Raw genomic sequence first — 18,601 nt, forward strand, 5'->3', positions numbered from 1 at the left:
ATGAAACATATCTAATAAATCTTTAATACAGTTGTGATACAGTTCCATAAACTTCATCTTTTAAGAGTTTAAATCTAATATTTCTCCTGAAATATATTTTAAACTCTACCAAACCCTCTTAAAATCTTCATATATATATACTAGATCTGTTGATGTGGCACCCTCCAATTTGCCAAAATTTGTGACATTCTATTTCTCTCCTTTTTTGAATTATTTCTGATTTTTCTCCTAAAAACTACATAAATGATTTAATATCACACTAAATATGAGTATTTAATTAGCTTCAGCCCCATACGTCTAACACCTAACCCATTAACATTACCTTAATTAACCAATTTAATAAGTTTGTTCATTACTAAGCTACAACCCAAACAGATTAACAGCCAACCCACTAACATCGTCAAAATTGTCTCATTTAATATGTTAGTTTATGAGGCGTGCTTTATTTTACTTTTCTTATTTCACATAATTTTTTGGCTGATTTTCTCACCTTCCCCCTCCCAAGTTCATAAATTTGAGAAGGTACGTTTTCCATTTTATTTCACCTTCTACATCATTAACCCACTCCTTTATTTTCCTGATTTGTAACTGTAGTGTCTTAAATTTGTTTTAATCTCTAAATCATTTCATTATTAATTTATTTTTGTGCCCTTTCATACCCTAATTCTTCGATTATATATAGTTTGATAGTTACTCCTTCCTTTTCATATCAAAATTTGGATTTTCTATGTAACTTTTAATTGAGGTCTTACAATGGCTTATTCTTGCCTTTCAGAGTTTGTTTCTGGTCGAGATGATTTAATATTCATTTTTTTCCTGATTGGAAATTGTAGTTTGATAGTTATTCCTTTTCATATTGGAATTTTCATTTTCTATATAACTTCTAATTTAGTTCTTAAAATAGCTCGGAGTTGGTTTCTGGTCAACATGATTTCATAGTTGCCTTTATTTTCCTGATTTGTAATTATAGTGTCTTAAATTTGTATTACTGTGTTAATTTATTTTTGTGCCCTTTTATACCCTAATTCTTCGATTATGTATAGTTTGATAGTTAGTCCTTTTCATATCAGAATTTGCATTTTCTGCATAACTTCTAATTGAGATCTTAAAATATCCTAGAGTTGGTTTCTAATCGAGATGTTTTTTTGATAAGGGTTAGAAACAACCTTCCGATTGGAGAAAGAGATGTTTTTGAACTGCACAGATATTAAGGAGTTATTGGAGTCTGATTGGAGCTCTAAACTACAGATTCTTTTGTCATTTTGGTACTTCTTTTTAAAACCTCCCCATTGAGAAAGAGATGTTTTATAACCGCATGGACATTAAGGAGTTTTTGGAGTCTGAATGGAGCTCTGAACTACTGGTTGTTTTGTTATTTTGAACCTTTTGTTTGTATTTTCCATTTCAATAGGATTGTTACACTATATAATTATATATTTGTACATGTAGGAATACAACATTAAAGTGAAGGGCTGAATTATAGAAATAGATAATTATTTTGACCTGTATTACCTCTCCTGTAATGTGTGTTCGAAGAAGATTGAACTTGTCAATAGCGTCTATTGTTCCCCTAATTTCAATAAAGATTGCAAGTTTCCTTTAGTGAAGTAAGGATTGTAGAAGAACTTTGAATTTGATTTTCATACATTGCGAATTAATCTAACCTAGTCTCTAAAGATAGGTTCAAGATACGCATAAAAACGATAGATATATAAGGGTACAATACTTTTACCCTATTCAATGTTGTGGCTGAGAAACTCATAGTTAAGTTGGTTCATCCTTTTATGATTTTTAGTTTAGTTTAACGGTTATGTGAAATTCTTTTAAATTCGTTATTAAGAAAATGATAGTAGTAGACTACGAGTTCGCATTCTGGATCCATCTACTTAACACTTTGTCAATTCAAGTATGAGTTTTATTATAATTGCATTATTGAAAATAGTTGTCCTACAGATACCATAGCTTCTATAAGGGAGTAGACAATCATTTTGAAGTTCGAATTGTGTTAGGGTCATTAGAAAGTTCTTGCACCTGTGTCGCACTAAAATGCCCTCATTCCAACCCATCCTAATTAATTGTATTAATGCATGAGTGTTAATGAATTTTCTGGTGCCGTTGTCTAATTGTTGAATTTCATGGAACTTTTGGAACGGAAAATGATTCCTCTTGTGAGTGGTGAAGCTAGATAGTAGATAGTACCTGCTTCGTTTTCCGCTATCATACTTATAAAAGTTTGATTCATACCCTTTAGAGTGAAATTTTCATGTAGATGTGTCAAGAGTAAACTTTATAGCCACTATATTAATTAATATTCATTATATATTTCACATTTTTACTGCAGGTTTGTTGAACTTCAATGGCAACTTTCAGTGCATTCTTTGAGAGAGGTTCATATGCGAATGTTTGTTGCTGAGTGGCTAAAATCCCTTATTTTTAGGGTTTATAGCTACGATTGATGGTTTAATACAATTTTTTCTAGTATGAGAAGGGTTGTCTAATGATTTGTGCTTGAATTATTTTTTTACCATTTTAATTCTTGATTAACATTAGAATAAACTTGTTGTCTGTTCTTGAACTCAGAAGATAAATAGAGGGATAGACCAAAGAATGTGTGAGAGTGTTCATTCTAGGGTAAAATTTAGAGTGTTTTGTATATAGGATAGTCTTATACTTATATACAACACTTGGTTGTTATACAAGATGAATGCTAAATGGGTCGTCATTGGTACATGTCTAATCTCGCTCAATGATGTTTTAGGTTGTCAATGGTGGTAGGCAATTAGCAGTTCGAAGATCGTGATCGTAAAATGAACCTTGCTAATCTATAATGAGGTTAATCCATCGAATAATAGGAAAAAATTGTATTAAACCATCAACAATAGCTACAACCCTAGCATAAGGGATTTTAGCCACTCATAGCACAAAAGATGATGAAATAACGTTTAGCAATCATACAAAGTTTACCAAGATGAAGAAATGGAAGAAAAACCCTAGTAAATGTAGCAAAATCGCCCAAAGTATTGTGCTCCTATCTTTTTGGAACTTGATAAAATATAAAAATAACACAGTTAAACTATTTATAGTCCAAATTTAAAACACGTGGACAATTTCTTGTGTCCAAGTTCGTGACGCGGACCTATTCCCTAGCCTATATTTGTGCTCAGGTGAAACCACTCCACGTCGAACATCAACACAGAGTCCTCTGTTAAGTGGAATTTCTTTTCTGAATCAATAGATTAGCTCCGCGACGCAGAGGTGCTCCCTTGTAACGCATTTTCTAGCTTCTTGGCTCATTTTCTCCGCAACTTCGTCTTCTATTTTCTGAGCTCTATCCAGGAGTCCTATTTTGGATCGTTTTCTTTTCTCTTCGCCCTGTAACATCGAATCATATTGGTTAGGAAAAATGGAATTAAAAGAATATCAAAACTAAACTCCGATACCGGAAATGCTTCTAAACATATCTATATAAATGAGATAAATTAATTATTGGGCGCATAAATACGCCTAATATCAATTTGGTTGGATGAGTTTTTAAAGATGTAGGAGAGTAATTTTGTCGGTATTGGAATGATAACTAATCTTAATATACATAAGAGGTGTCTAATTGACCCAGAATAATTTGACATTGATGTGTGTATAAGGTTTGAATCCATATCTGATTATTTAGTGAATATAATGAGTTACTATGACAAGCTAGTACAAAAGCAAGATATTCTTCATATATGTTGTAAATGAAATCAACTAACAACGAGTTTATGAGTTTGCATTAGTATTTTGGTATCATGTTTTGCTTGATTCAATTCATCACCAACTATCATGTGTACTATGTAAAATATTTATAATTTAAGAAGGTTACTTTTCTTCTAACTACATTCTAAAGGATTGATTATAATGTGTAGTTATGAAGGTGAATACAAATTATAAGAAGAGCACTACATTTTCTCGAGTAGAAAACAATGCAATCACTCAGTAAGACGAGCATTTTCATATTTTAACTCAAGTACAATGGAAATTACATTGATTGTTACATGCTCGGAGATGATTTCAACATTTCATATATCTTCAATGAGGATGGAGGATGTATATTCTTTCAATGCTAGAGCCTCGAAAATATTAGAAACTAGTTGTCTACCATATTTTAAATTCAAAAAGAAGTTTGATATAATTGTTATTTCCCTTTATAAATGGTGGTACTGTTTCAGTTGTATCTTATAATGGGCGATTTTTGTTTGCAGAAAACATGTACTACTAATGACAGTGCAATATTTGTTGATTCATTGTCATCACTTTTCATTACCTTTAACTTGACAACTATGTTTTTCATTAATGCTCAAATTTTGGTATTCCAAGGTTTCATTTGAAGAAAACCTTGTCCACGTGGCTAATATCAGCTATTACACCAGGGGTATTGGCAATATCATAAAGATACAGAACAGAAATGAATAAATTTATCTTCATAAGCATTGCATGTGGCTTAACAATAGATTAAGGGGTCCAAAGCTAAGGATCAGTGCACTAAAAGAGAGCCTAAGTACATGAGTTCATAATTATACTAAGCTAAAAAGTACAATCAATGGAATCCATGTTAATATTCATGTGTCTTGTGTACATGGTTCAAAGGCATTATTTCAAGAGCATTCTTACCAAAGAACTAAAAAAAAGCAAATTTAGGTTTAAGCAACCTAAGGTGGATCTGCAATCTTAAGAGTACCAAGGTGACAACATCATTTGTACTACTATAAGTTATTTGTGTAATTCATGGTTAATGTTTCTTGCCTTAATCCCTTCATCTTGAGCTCCAAATGACAATCATTTTGTATTATTGATCAATATAATGAAAAGAACAAAGTAGTACTGTATCATTTACTGTATTAAAGTAAAACATAATGCAATAGTAGATTTACACATTGCACTCCATTCAATTTCTTTGAGATCATCTCGGGTGAGCATTCTGATTTTCAGTGGTTTATATACTCATTCCTACTCTACTTGAATAGTATTCTTTAGAACACATATTGCCTTTCATATGAGGTTCTATCCCGATAAGTATTGTTATCTATTAAATAGCTATATTAGTTACCCATTCAAATGATTTGGGAGATGATCCCAAATCTTCCTCCCAATCTTATTGAGTTACATTTTTTCAACAAATCAAATACAATTCATTCCTATTAAATGCCTAGGAAATTTTCATATCTTCCCTATGTTCATATTCAAATTCGTTACACTCAACATAGGTAGCCATTCATTCATCATATTCAAATTCTGCAACCATTTATCATCCATTCATTTTCATCTTCAACAAAATAGAGCACACAATCAAGGAGGGGAGACGTTTATTTACTTTTTTAATAATTCAAGAAACTTAAGCATTAGTAGATTTAGACATTGCACTCCATTCAGTTTCTTTGAGATCATCTGGGTGAGCCTTTTGATTTACACTGGCTTGTATACTCATTATAGTAAAAAAAAATATCTTCTTCTAACATATTTTATTATACTAAATCAAATTTAACAACTTCGATGGAATTGCTATCTGCTATTACTAAACGATACAATGGCACAGTGAATATTCCGAAGGAAATTAACCTCCTACAATAGCTACTACAAGAATTAGCTTGCCAAGAAAATATGTTAAAATTAACAGAAAATGCAAATATATCAACAGGCGCGAGTGTAGTTGGATGAAAAAAGAAGTGACCTTTCTAATAAAACAAATGCAAGTACTCTAGATTGAAGTGAAAGGTTGGTTTAATTGAAAAAAAAAACAAGAACAACAAAAAAAATCCAGCTGATACGTTTTGTGAATAGATTCACAAAGTTGGGCAAGTTGTCAAACTTTTCAAGAAAACATGTTCCCGTTCATCAAAGTGGTATGTTAAAGTTCGACTTATTGTTCATATGAGAAAACTGAATAAATTAATCATTAAGTACCTATAAAAAGATTATGTTTATATTTAAATGTTCGAATTTCACAGCCATTACACAACAATATGGAATTTTGGCTACCCAAAGTACACATGCCACTATTGTAGATCTCTTTTATGGTATGTTGAATGGACAACAAAACAATACAACAAAATTGAAATTCTCATTCTATTGTATGGAAGGAGGTCGTGTACAACTTTTTTTATTGAGGGAACCACCACTTTATCTCAAGTATCTTTTGGGTACAAAATCAGGACAACTAAGAAAAAATATCAGGGCATACAACTCAATATTTACATTTACATCCATAAGTGGCCGAGTTGATAGATCTATCAATCGCTCAAAGGGGTCTTATGTTTCCAGGATGAGTGGTCAGAAGTATCTTCGTAAAAGATATTTATTGCCGGAAATTGATTAAAATATCCAGTTTGCTCAGCTATATATATATATGATACTAATAATGAAAAAGTAACAACATGAATTGTCTGTTGCAAGGAGACGTTGATCCCAAAATTGTTCATGGCGTATATGAAATGTTGAACGAGCATAATATATTGGTAAAAACATTTTTGAATGGCTGAAGATAGATATAAAGAGCATCCATCCTGAATGTGAATTTCGCCTAAGTCTCCTATCTAACAGGACAACAAATGGTCGGCAATAGAATATACCCACAACTTTGAAGTAACCGGATTAATAGTGGGTGATATCACAGAAGAAAACTTCCAGCGAGATATTGTTCTAGAGTATAGAAAAAATGGACTTCAAAGAATTACTAATCTATTCCAAAATTTTCTATCTATGACATACCCATTAATACATTCATATGGCGAAGATGAATATAGACTTGGAATAAAGTTAGCAGATGTGATCAACAAGACTTGCAAGCGACAAAAATTATCAATGAGACTTATATTGATCAGAATACAACAAAGGCTTGACGAGGGTAAGATTATCTTACTAGATGGTAGACTATTACAACAATATATTTTTTACGGTTACATGCTAATCGAGGAAGAAAGATTTTGTAAGATTCGGAATAATCAAACAAAACTCATGATCTTTACTCTGGCTTAATGGATGTCATTCTTTCTGGTGATTCAGATTGTTCACTGGTAGAAAAACAATTATCCTACCTTCATCTCGCACTGGAGAACCTTACTACCGGGAACAAAATTATCAAAATGCAATGGCAATTTGTAGGTGGGCAGAATATCCAGATTTGTTCCTCACTTTCAAATGCAATCCAAAATGGCCCGGAATAAATGAAATGCTTCGCTTAATCAACTAATCTGCCGATAATAACGGGGTGGACATCATATGTAGAGTGTTCCAAATCAAGTTATTCCAACTGATGCAAGATCTGAAAAAGCAACAACCTTTTGAAAAAATAATTACATGTAAGTTCAAACATAAACATACTAACATAATGCATCATTTATAAATTAAAACATTTACAATTCGGTTAAAAAACAAATTATTACTTTTTTGGCATCCTAAAAAAAGACATTATACTATTAACTCTTTAGGTTTATATACAATTCAGTTTCAAAAAAGAGGACTACCTCATGCACATATACTACTCTTCCTGCATCCCACATTAAAAAGTCCATCTATAGCTTATATAAACACAAAAAAATAGCTGAGAAACCTGATATGGAAGTTGATCATGATGGTTATAATGTTGTGAAAAACTACACGATGCATGGAACTTGTGGAGACCTCAATCATGGATGCCCATGTATGAAACAAGGAAAGTGCATAATTTCCTAAAGAAGTTCAACAATCAAAAAAATTTTGATGCAAATGGGTTCCCAATTTATAAGATATGAAACACAGATAAGAAAATCAATAAAAATAATTCATTTTAGATAATAGATATGTCGTCCCTTTTAACAGAATTTGATTGTCAAATTTGATGCACATATGAATTATGCATTTAATCAAGATCGATAAAGTATCTATTTAAATATGTTAATAAGGAATCTGATAGAAAAACAATCGATATAGATTGTTCATATACTACCACAAAATGTGATGAGATCAAAAGACATCTAGATTGTAGATATATATCAACTACAGAAGCTTGCTGGAGGATCTTTATATTTGACATACATCATAGAGAGCCAGCAGTTGAGTGTTTGCCATTCCATTTACCGGGAGAAAATACCATAGTATTTCAAGAAGAAAAGTGTCTTGAAACCATATTAAATAGACCCGATATAGTAAAAATAAAATTTACGAAATAATTTGAGGCAAACTAAGAATATGAGGATGCGCGAGACCAAAAATATTAGGATTTTCCTGCGCATTGAGTCTGGGATGCAACAGGTAAAAGATGGTCTAGAAGAACAAAAGAGGAAGTCAATTAATAGAATTTACTTGTGCATCCTGCAAGTGGATAATGATTATGCATGAGAATGATACTTAATTTTTTGAAAGGAAGCACTTCCTTTGAAAGCATAAGAACTAGTAAGGAGTTCGGTATGATACTTATAAGGAGGCATCCTACGCATTGGTATTAATGGAGGATGATAAAGAATGAAATGACTGCTTGGCTAAAGTTGTATGTTAGGCATCATGAAATGAGCTGAGAAATCTGATTGTGACTATACTAATTCACTGTGAAGTGTATGATTAATCCAAACTTTGGAGGAGCAACTATGAAATTTTATCAAAAGATATAACATCATTAAAACGAAAGATATTTCACTTGGAAGATTAAATATTAACTGAAAAACAACTTGAATCATATACATATTTGAGATAGAAACCATAGTTATGAAGATGGGAAAATGTTTGAAAGACATACATGCAATGCCACTTCCAGATTCTACTTTGATGAGTGACACATGGAATCGTCTAATCAATGAGGAACTAGAATATGACAAAGGTTGCTTAAAGGAAGTACATGATAAATCATTCGCTCTCTTAAATGATTGTCAACAGATAGCTTATCAAGCAATAATAGCATCAGTTATAAATGAGTAGCTCGCTAATTCTTTTGAAACGGACACGGTGATACTAGAAAGACATTTTTATGAAATACAATAATTTCCAAGTTGAGATTAGAATCAAAAATAGTTCTTCATTTCCTACTTCTAAAATAACGGCTTTATTATTACCAAATGATATGAAAACAAATTTACGATTTCATATTCCTTTGGATATTAGTGCAGAATCAACTTGTGAAATAAGACAGAAAATCAGTTAGACGAATTACTTCTGAAAACATTTTTAATCATTTGGGATGAAGCATATCGGCAGATAAATTTTGTTTGAAGACATAGACATGACCTTGCAAGATATCTTCTAAGTGAAATATGAAAATAACTTTGATAAACCATTTCAAGTCCTTACAATCGTATTTTGTGTTGATTATCATCAAATATTACCAATGATTCCAAAATAAGCACGAGTTGATATTCCAAATGCATCACTCAATTCCTCATATTTGTGGCCATTCGTTACAACTTATGATCCGAAATAAAATATGTGACTTTGTTGTGAAAGAGTGTCTGCTTCTTAGGTTGCTGAAAAATTATTACTTTTGACAAATGCTTGTTAAAAATTGGGGATGAATCTTTTTATTGTGATGTTGACAATGACCTTAATAAAGTGCCTAATGATATATGTATAATGACATTCGGGTTAAGTCGAGGCATTTGTCCAGTCTTCTTGCAGAAGTACAATGACCCAACATATTTCCAAAAAAGAGCAATACTTACTCCTAAATATGAAATGGTCCATGCATTGGATGATACAATTATGCAAATGATTTCAAGTGAAGGAAGAACATAGTTTAGCTCAGACAATGTGTATAAAAAAGTGTCAACATTAATCGTGAAGATCTGTTGTATCCAACAAGATATTCAAAAAACTTAAGATTTATGAGAATTCCTAATCATGACGCACACTTAAAAGTAGGCACTCCAGTTATGCTTCTCAGGAATCTAATCAAAGTGAAGGACTATGCAATAGAACAAGATTGATTGTCACACATCTTAGTAACTTGTCTATTAGCGCAAATATCATCTCAGAAAATAACATTACTCAAAAGCAACAATACCAATAACTATTATGTCTCCTAATGATTCAAAGTGGTCATTCAAGTTTAACAGACGACAACTTCATGTAGCACCATGTTTCACTATGACAATTAATAAGAGTCAAGGACAGTCTCTCAACCATGTTGGATTGCATCTTCCTAAACAAGTATTCACTCACTGGAAATTATATGTAGCACTGTCTTGAGTAACAACAAGACAATGATTAACTATATGTTGGCAATGACATGAAAGGTTCTATGTTCATTAAAAATATTGTTTACACAGAAGTGTTTCAAAATATATGTCCTCGAGATGAAACGGGAACAAACTTTTTCTTTATTTCATTCCATAATATTATTTTATTGTACAAATTCATAACTATTCAGCTAACAATGCTCTGCTTTAGGACAGATAGGTGTACACTTGAAGACTAATGATGTAGATGAAGTATCAGGAGCTCACACAAATACTATATAATATAAGGACTTCAGATAAGAACCAATTAATATTATTTCATTACCATTCATATCATACTTATTTTCTTTACAACATTTATCTACATTTGAATCACAGTTGTAGGACCTGCAGAGCTGACATGTTGAGAAATCTTTCAAAAACGAATTCAATAAACTCATTAATGTGTACTACTGTCTAACCTCATATGACTTGTGTTACTATGGAAAAAGTCGTTTGCATTTATTTTTCCACCTTATGATGTTCTTTGCATTCTCTGTGTAGCTATTGTTTCTTCTTTGTATGTATTTGGTTCAATGCTTATTTCCAGAGTATGATGATATTGTTTGCTTTCTTAGGGTAGTTCATAGTTATACTCTTTTTTGATGCTATTTACATCATTTTAGGTAGATAGTATTTATGTTTTCTGATTTCTTGTTAGATAGATAGATCTATGATTTTTTTAAATGATGTTAATATTGTGTGCTTTTTGTGGGTGTAATTGTACTCTTTTTCCGATGTTATTTACATTTTAAGGTAAATAGTGTTTGCATTTCTCATTCCTGGATAGATAGTTCTATGTTCTTTCACCGATGATGATATTGTTTGCTAGGTAAATAATTAAAGCACATAAAAATTACCCCACAATATAATTGATTAGCTCCAGCTCAATGTCACCTATTTAATATACATAATATTAAATTACAGTAAAGCACATCCCATGTATACAAATTTACTGATCCAATTGAATATACAAGACTATAATGACCTATGCCAACTGTTTTTTTAACATCTAGACGTTCTCAATTACTTTTGAACTTTTCTCTCTCAAGAACCGTTCTTATTATATATACTGTCGACTTCTCTCACCCAAGAACTTATGAGCCATGTTTCCATAAATCCATTGCTTCATCTTCCTTTTTTTGTAACAATATTGTCTTTAATTGTGTATTAATCTTGTGAAAATTTCTCTGCTAATTACTCTGTTGATTTATTGTCCCCTTTTATAACCCATATTCTTGTAATATACATAGATGGTTAGTGAATCATTCCCATATTCAAATTTACATTGTCTCTATTCATTCTAATTTGTTATTACAATGACAACTTCTTTTTTTCAGACTTGCTTACTGGTCGAAAAATTTACAATAACAGTAAGATTTTGTTGAATGTGGGATGTCATTAACCCCAAGAAAAAATTAATAAGATATTTATTGATGAAAAGGTAAATATTCCATTGATTCGTTCTCCCAGTTATTATTTTTGAAAGTTTGAATTCTCATACTTACTAATTTATTCTTCTATGAGTGACGCATGGTATAATTAGTAAACTCAGGTTAACATGTTCAAAGACATGCTAAGGGAGGCTCTGTATTTATCATCAAGAACTTCAAAGTTGTTGAAAGCATTGGGGGATATAGACCTATTCAAAACTCATTGAAAATCATTTTCTTTGCCTCAACTGCAATCAAGAATTAATCTAAAGATATTGTTAAAATTTCAAGAAATGATTTTAAATTTATTAATCCAGATGTGATTGACTCAGCTTATCTGATCTATCTTTATATTTAAATTCTTACTGATTACATTTTTAGTTATACATAGCTGCAAAATTATTACAAAGATGAACTCATGATATTCTGTTTGAAGACATTCACAACCACTTGATATAAGTTTTCTCATTCTTTCTTATATGACAACTCCTTCTAATGTATATTATATGTTCTTGATATATCACTAATTTCGTATCACATACTTAATAGAACTTATAATATTGAAAAAGGATGAACTTCATCATTCAATATAAAACAGAATGAAAAGAAAGAATAGGGCTAAAGTAGCTATTAAAAATTAACATGTGCCTATCATATTATATATTGATGTTCTAAGCACATAGTGATGTGTAAATGATTAACAATGCCCTACACCTTTTGAATACAAGTCTTACATACGATTCTTCATCTTCAATAATCATAGATGTGATTGGTGGGTACTTATATATGTGTAAATGGAAAATAATTGCCTAAATTATTGAAATACAACACTTACATTCATCTTCATCTTCAAAATTCGTAGATATGGTTGGTTGTTTATATAAAATTGGTGATATCGAGAGTGTTGGTTTAAAATGGAAAAAGAAGAATATCCACATCCTTACAAATTAGTAAGTCAATTATCTCATTTTAAGTTGATTTACTTTGTTATCTCCAAAAAATATAATTATTTGATTATTGATTTATGTTTTGTCTTACCTTATAGAAAGAACTTGGGGAGAAGTTTTCTCCTTATTTGTATAACAGTGATGCTGGCCCAGTCATGGTGAAAGTGACTTCTAAAACGGTGAAAGAATTTTGTGGTAATTGTTTCCAATTTAGTTGTAGATACTATGAATTGAATTTTTAACGTTTCAAATAAATGTCATACTTTTATTTTTAGCGCATACATTGATAATAGGTGAGGTCAACTTCTCCACCACCTATGCAAGCAAAATCTATGTAAATCTTGATATAGATTACCTAAGATTTTTGGCTCCAAAATTTTCCACCATGTCCATCAAACTTAAGTTATCGAAAGCTCTAAAGTTAACAATCTTCTTGTTAAGGGAAAGATGCTTTTGAACCGTATGGACATTAAGGAGTTGTTGGAGGCTGAATGGAGCTCTGAACTACATGTTCATCTCTTATTATGCTTCTCGATTTTTTGGTTTCCCATTAAAACAGGATCATTATGCTATTTCATGGTATTTACTTAAAATTGTAGGAATACATTATTACCGTGATAAAAGAAATAGTTAACTATTTTGGTTGGTACTACATTTCATGCAATGTGTGTTCTAAGAAGATTGAACTGACAAAGAGTATCTATCGATGCAACAATTGCAATAAAGATTGCAAGTTTTCTTTGGTCAGGTAAGAATTTGTGAAGCTGTGAACTAAGTTTTTATATGTTTTGAATGAATATAACTTATTGTCTAAACATAGGTACAAGATACAGCTAAAAGTGACAGATAGGACTGCAGACACTACTTTTACCCTATTCAAGGTTGTGACTGAGAAGCTAATTGATACATCAGGTCACAAGTTGTTCAACAAGCTTACCACGGGTAACAATGATGTGCATGTCCAAGTCCAGAACCTCTGCAAGAAAGAATTTGTTTTTAAACTGAGATTAAATCATTATAATTTGAAAAAAGGGCTTGAGAATTTTACAATATTAAATCTTTGAATTTCAAATGATAATTTGAAAGTACAATACAAACTAAGGAAAGAAGAAAAGATATTGCAATATAAAATATGTACACTTACTTAGTAATTTATTTTGCCTGTTGTTCTTCTTCTAGAGAAAGAACTTATCACAATGAAACCACCCCAAAAGATCAGGGAACCAACCAATTGACCAAAGAGATGGTAATTACATTTAATTTTTTAATATGCAACTTCAAATCAACTTAAAAATTAACATAGTTAATAATATGTTGGTAAATTTACTTTTGCAGAACAATCAGGTATCTGTTGGTATGTTGTTGACTGACTTAGAAGATCATGAGGATAAGTTACATGTCATTAATGGTGCTATGAGTAAGATATTAAGAAAAATAATCATAGATGATGATGAATTAAGCGTTGCAGACACAAATAAGGTCAAGAAGTAAAGGGATTAGTGTTAGTCATAAATGACGAGGAATAAGTGTTCAACACACAAATAAGTCAAACAAGTAAGGGGACTACTGTTGCTTTTGATTCTTTTCTGTTGTTTGACCTAAGTTTAGTTGTTCGTCCTTTTATACTTTATAGTTTAGTATAATAACTACCGGCTTTGAGCTTAACTAAGTTGTATCTTCCTTTTACTATTTCAAATTTAGTTTAACAAGTAGTGCATGTTGTTTGTAGTGATGATATCCATACTTGTATGGTTTTATCTAAACTTAGACAACTTCTATTATTAATCTATTTGGTTGTTTGCATACGATGCCTTTGTCAACAAAATCAAATCTGCTTCTTCTTCTCTTATGTACCCTATATCAGTCCCCACATTGTTCAGTTCATTACTTTGGTGCTTTCTATCTAATCGTACATACAGAGTTCCTACTATTCATTTTACAACCACTTTGAATGGTAACCTTCACAACTGGAACCGACTACATCAACTTACATAGAGATTATGTGCTCTCTGTTCAATACAGGAGAATTTATAGAGCTACATATTGTTTATCACTACTGGGATGACAACATTAAGGTGTTAACATGATCTGTTTGGTAAGTTCCTCCATACTTTACCCAAATTTCCTTCTCATTGTAACTTCTAAATCAATTCTAACAATCGCTTATTATATTCTTGCCTTTCAATGTTGGTTTCTGGTCAACATGGTTCCACATAAGATATATACTTTGTACACTTCAAATTTGTGTTGTTGATGAGGAGAGCCTTGTGGTTCATAAACACCACGAAAAGGTAGTGCAAATGCATGTTAATAACATCAAAAAATGCTACATGACAAATCATATTCTATTAAAAATATATCACAACGAGTTGGATCGATTTAACTCATATTAATTGTCTGATACATTAAAGAGATGTTTTATGCTCATTTCGAATATTCACATACTATTGAAATCCTTGCAAACATGAATATTATCAATTGGAGTTATAATTCCTTTATAGTTACTCTACATCTTATGGACTATTCATATCCTTAATACTCTGTTCATTCAACTTTCCCAGCTTTGTGAATTCGATTCCAAAAGTTGCCTTTAAGTTAACAACTTAACACATCTACCTATTTGATGTTACATTTAATTTTGTACTTGTATTGTTATAGAGGAGAAGTTTATAAATTATAAACACATGTCAAATGGTACTTTTCACTAATACTATAATGGGATATATAATTCAATTGGATATTTACTCATGGTTGACTTAGTTTGTTAAAATTTTCTTCCATAAGTTGCCTTTTAAATTAAAACTTACAACATAGAGGTCTTTGATGTCACAATCAATATTTGATTTGTGTTGTTGAAGAGGAGATGCTTTCAATTTTAAACATCTGTCAAATGGTACTTTCCACTCATTAACGAGATAAGTGTTACACAAAATGACTTGGTTACTTATAATTGTCTTCCATCATTTGCCTTTAAGGAATAACTTCAAGTGGTTGTTGACTAATGGATGACTTAGTTTCTTATAATTGTCTTCCATAAATTACCTTTACAATTAAAACTTAACACAAAGAGGTATTTGTTGTTACAACCAATTTTGGATTTGTGTTATTGAAGAGGATAACATTTTAATTTATAAACATCTGTCAAATGGAACTTTGCACTCATACACAACGTAAATTCCCAAAAAAATGATTCAGTTACTTATAATTGTCTTCCACCAGCTGCCTTTATGGAATAGTTTTTAATTAAAAGACTAGCATTGTATTCGTAGCACATAGTATTTTCCACATTCTTCAATCTATCCCATTTTCTTTATCGAGTACTTCTTCAATGGAATTGGGGTAGTGACTTTCATGCACTTGAAGCTCATTTTTTATGCTTAAAGGCACCCTAAAAGTAGCAACGAATAATATTAGTGAATAGCTACATTTTTCTTGGTCCTCCTGGTCGTTGTCAGTAGTTGTATACCTGAAAAACATAACAATGTTGTTTTATGAAAAATCAAATCGTATAGACAACTATTTTCACTCTATTGTATCTTTAACCATGGAGAAACTTTCCCAAGTTGAAATTTTATTGAATACTAATAATTAATTATCGACCGTTGATGGTGTATTTCTTTATATATTTAAGAAATGAAAATAAATATTTTTTAATAGAGCATATATTTTGACGTATTACGCGGACACGGTACCTAGGACCACAAGTAATCCCAAACTAATCTTGTAGGCAAGATCATGAACATGCTATAGATAATAAACTAATGCAAAAGCTGAATCACAAATAAAATGAAAAATGGGGAATACCCATATACTATGACTGAGATAAATGAAATATTGATGAGTTTAATACAAAGAAGATATTAACTCAATACTAAGATGAATCTAACAATGTCTGAGAATAGCCTCTAACTAACTAGAAATGTTGGGACAGACCCCAACTAAGTCTAGCAAAACTAAAACTAAAGGACTAAAATTAGTGAAAAGAAACTCATGATTATTGTCCTCGGAGAATGAGGACTCACTACTGATTCTGCTAAACTGAAGATCGGGTATCGATCTAAGCATGATCTGGATGCTGAGAACCTGAACCCATATCACGAGAAAATGTAGCGCACGTATGTGTCAGTACTTTAAAGGTATTAAGCATGTAGGATAAAGTAAAGTTGAAATAATACATAACTGAACAAACACAAAAGCAAGTATAATATTTTGAACATGATATACTAATTGTTGAGCTAATTGGATGCAATGACCAAATTTATAACATGGTGAGACTAAATACTAATTGAACTATAAATATGATCAATGCAATAGAGTCTGACGGGACTGTGGGAGCTACTAATAACCGATAATAAAATCATAAATGTGAAGTTCGATATATACGCCCCATCGAGAGGACCCAATATACCCTACCAAAGGAATCGAGACATGCTGGCGTGATCACTAAACTGGTGCCCACATATGAGACTTATAAGCTACGTGACTAGTAGTTCTGGGACTATACAAGTACACTGAACCCTAGTTCAACTCGGTATTATGCTACTCCCAATAAATTAAGTGGTTAATTGATTATGACTGAGTTTCTGTAAATATTAGATAGCTCAAAACTTAACATGCAAACTGAGAAAGCAACATTTAATTTGATAATGATGTATTTAAATATCGAGGCGTGTATATCTGAAATAACTGAAATATCTGATCTATCATGTGTAATTCAAGAACTAAAGAAATACATAGCTAGGATTGTGAAATTCATGCAATAAAGTGAGTAATAACACGATAATCTTATTTACAAAATATAACTAACCGATTCATGATAATCTGCTGAAGTTCTAGAAACCCTAGGTTTAATCATGATAAGGGAATCAAGAATCTGACTGAAAATCTAAGGACCCAATGGATGAAACGAACACACTAGTGAAATCCCACATACATGGTGACAAATTCCATGGAGAAATCTTTTGATTTCGGGGTTAAAACTGATGGAATCTTGTTGCGTTCTTGAACTAGGGTTCTTGACCTTTTTTTCCTCTCTTGCTATTAACTTTTTGTGTTTTGATTAATGATTTGGCTTAGGTAAGTTCTAGTTATGTTTGTAGGCTTAAAATGACTAAAACCTCATGATTTAGGGTCTAAACGACGAATGAACAAGGAAAAGACCACAAGACCCTGACTCAAAAGCTATCGTAGTCACCGACGGAGTCAACTGACGGACCGTAAGTCGATTGACGCTCCGTACTGGTCGACCGTCATACGCAACTGAGAACTGAAAGTGAGCTGGCCCATCGACGGAGTCGACGGACGGACCGTAAGTTGACTGACGGTCCGTACTAGTCGACCGTCGTTCACGATTGAGGACTGAAAGTTGACTGGCCCATCGATGGACTGTTAGTCGACGGACGATCCGTAGTTGGCTCCGTCGCTGGCACTGCCACTTTTGAAAATCTGCATTTTTGGTCTGTTTTGGATACATGATGTTACAAGAAGAGCCGAAGATAACTGGATTTTCACTGAATAATTGTTTTAATTCCAAAGAATTGCAATATTTTAGTTAGAAATATTATATTGACATAGATGTTCAATATTTTAAGAATATGTTTTTTTTTCTGCGTTTTTTTAATAATAAGAATTTTACTGTTTATTTTATTTTATATTAGACTTAAATTTTTTAAATATTTTGAAATGAGTTAATATAAAGAATTTAATTAAATAAGAAACTTTCTTTTAAAACAAATAGAAAATTAACTAATTATAAAAGAATCAATTCAATTAAATTTGGGTTGAGAAATATTTAGACCAAAAAGTAAGAGTATTCTTGAGCCAAAAACAAAGGTGGTGAGTATTTTTATACAAAAAAGTGAAAAAAACATTTTAATCATTTTCAATGGGCTAGAGATATTTTTAATTCTTTTTCCTTCAAATAATTATGTTACCGTGTATCGTAAACACTTCTCAAATATTGATATGGTTAGATTTCTTAAATTAAAAATGCTCTGAGTAGGAGTTAAAT

At 31.5% G+C, this 18,601-nt stretch overlaps 1 long non-coding RNA gene across 1 annotated transcript; it reads left to right on the forward strand.

Moving 5' to 3' along the window:
* Positions 1–391: 391 nt before the first annotated feature.
* On the forward strand, positions 392–2,555 carry LOC109118925 (uncharacterized). The gene is made up of 2 exons (XR_002026100.3): positions 392–522; positions 2,342–2,555. It is a non-coding gene; the product is annotated as an uncharacterized lncRNA (long non-coding RNA).
* Positions 2,556–18,601: the final 16,046 nt, after the last annotated feature.

The sequence above is a fragment of the Solanum lycopersicum genome, chromosome 11 (assembly GCF_036512215.1).
Source record: "Solanum lycopersicum chromosome 11, SLM_r2.1".
NCBI lineage: Eukaryota > Viridiplantae > Streptophyta > Magnoliopsida > Solanales > Solanaceae > Solanum > Solanum lycopersicum.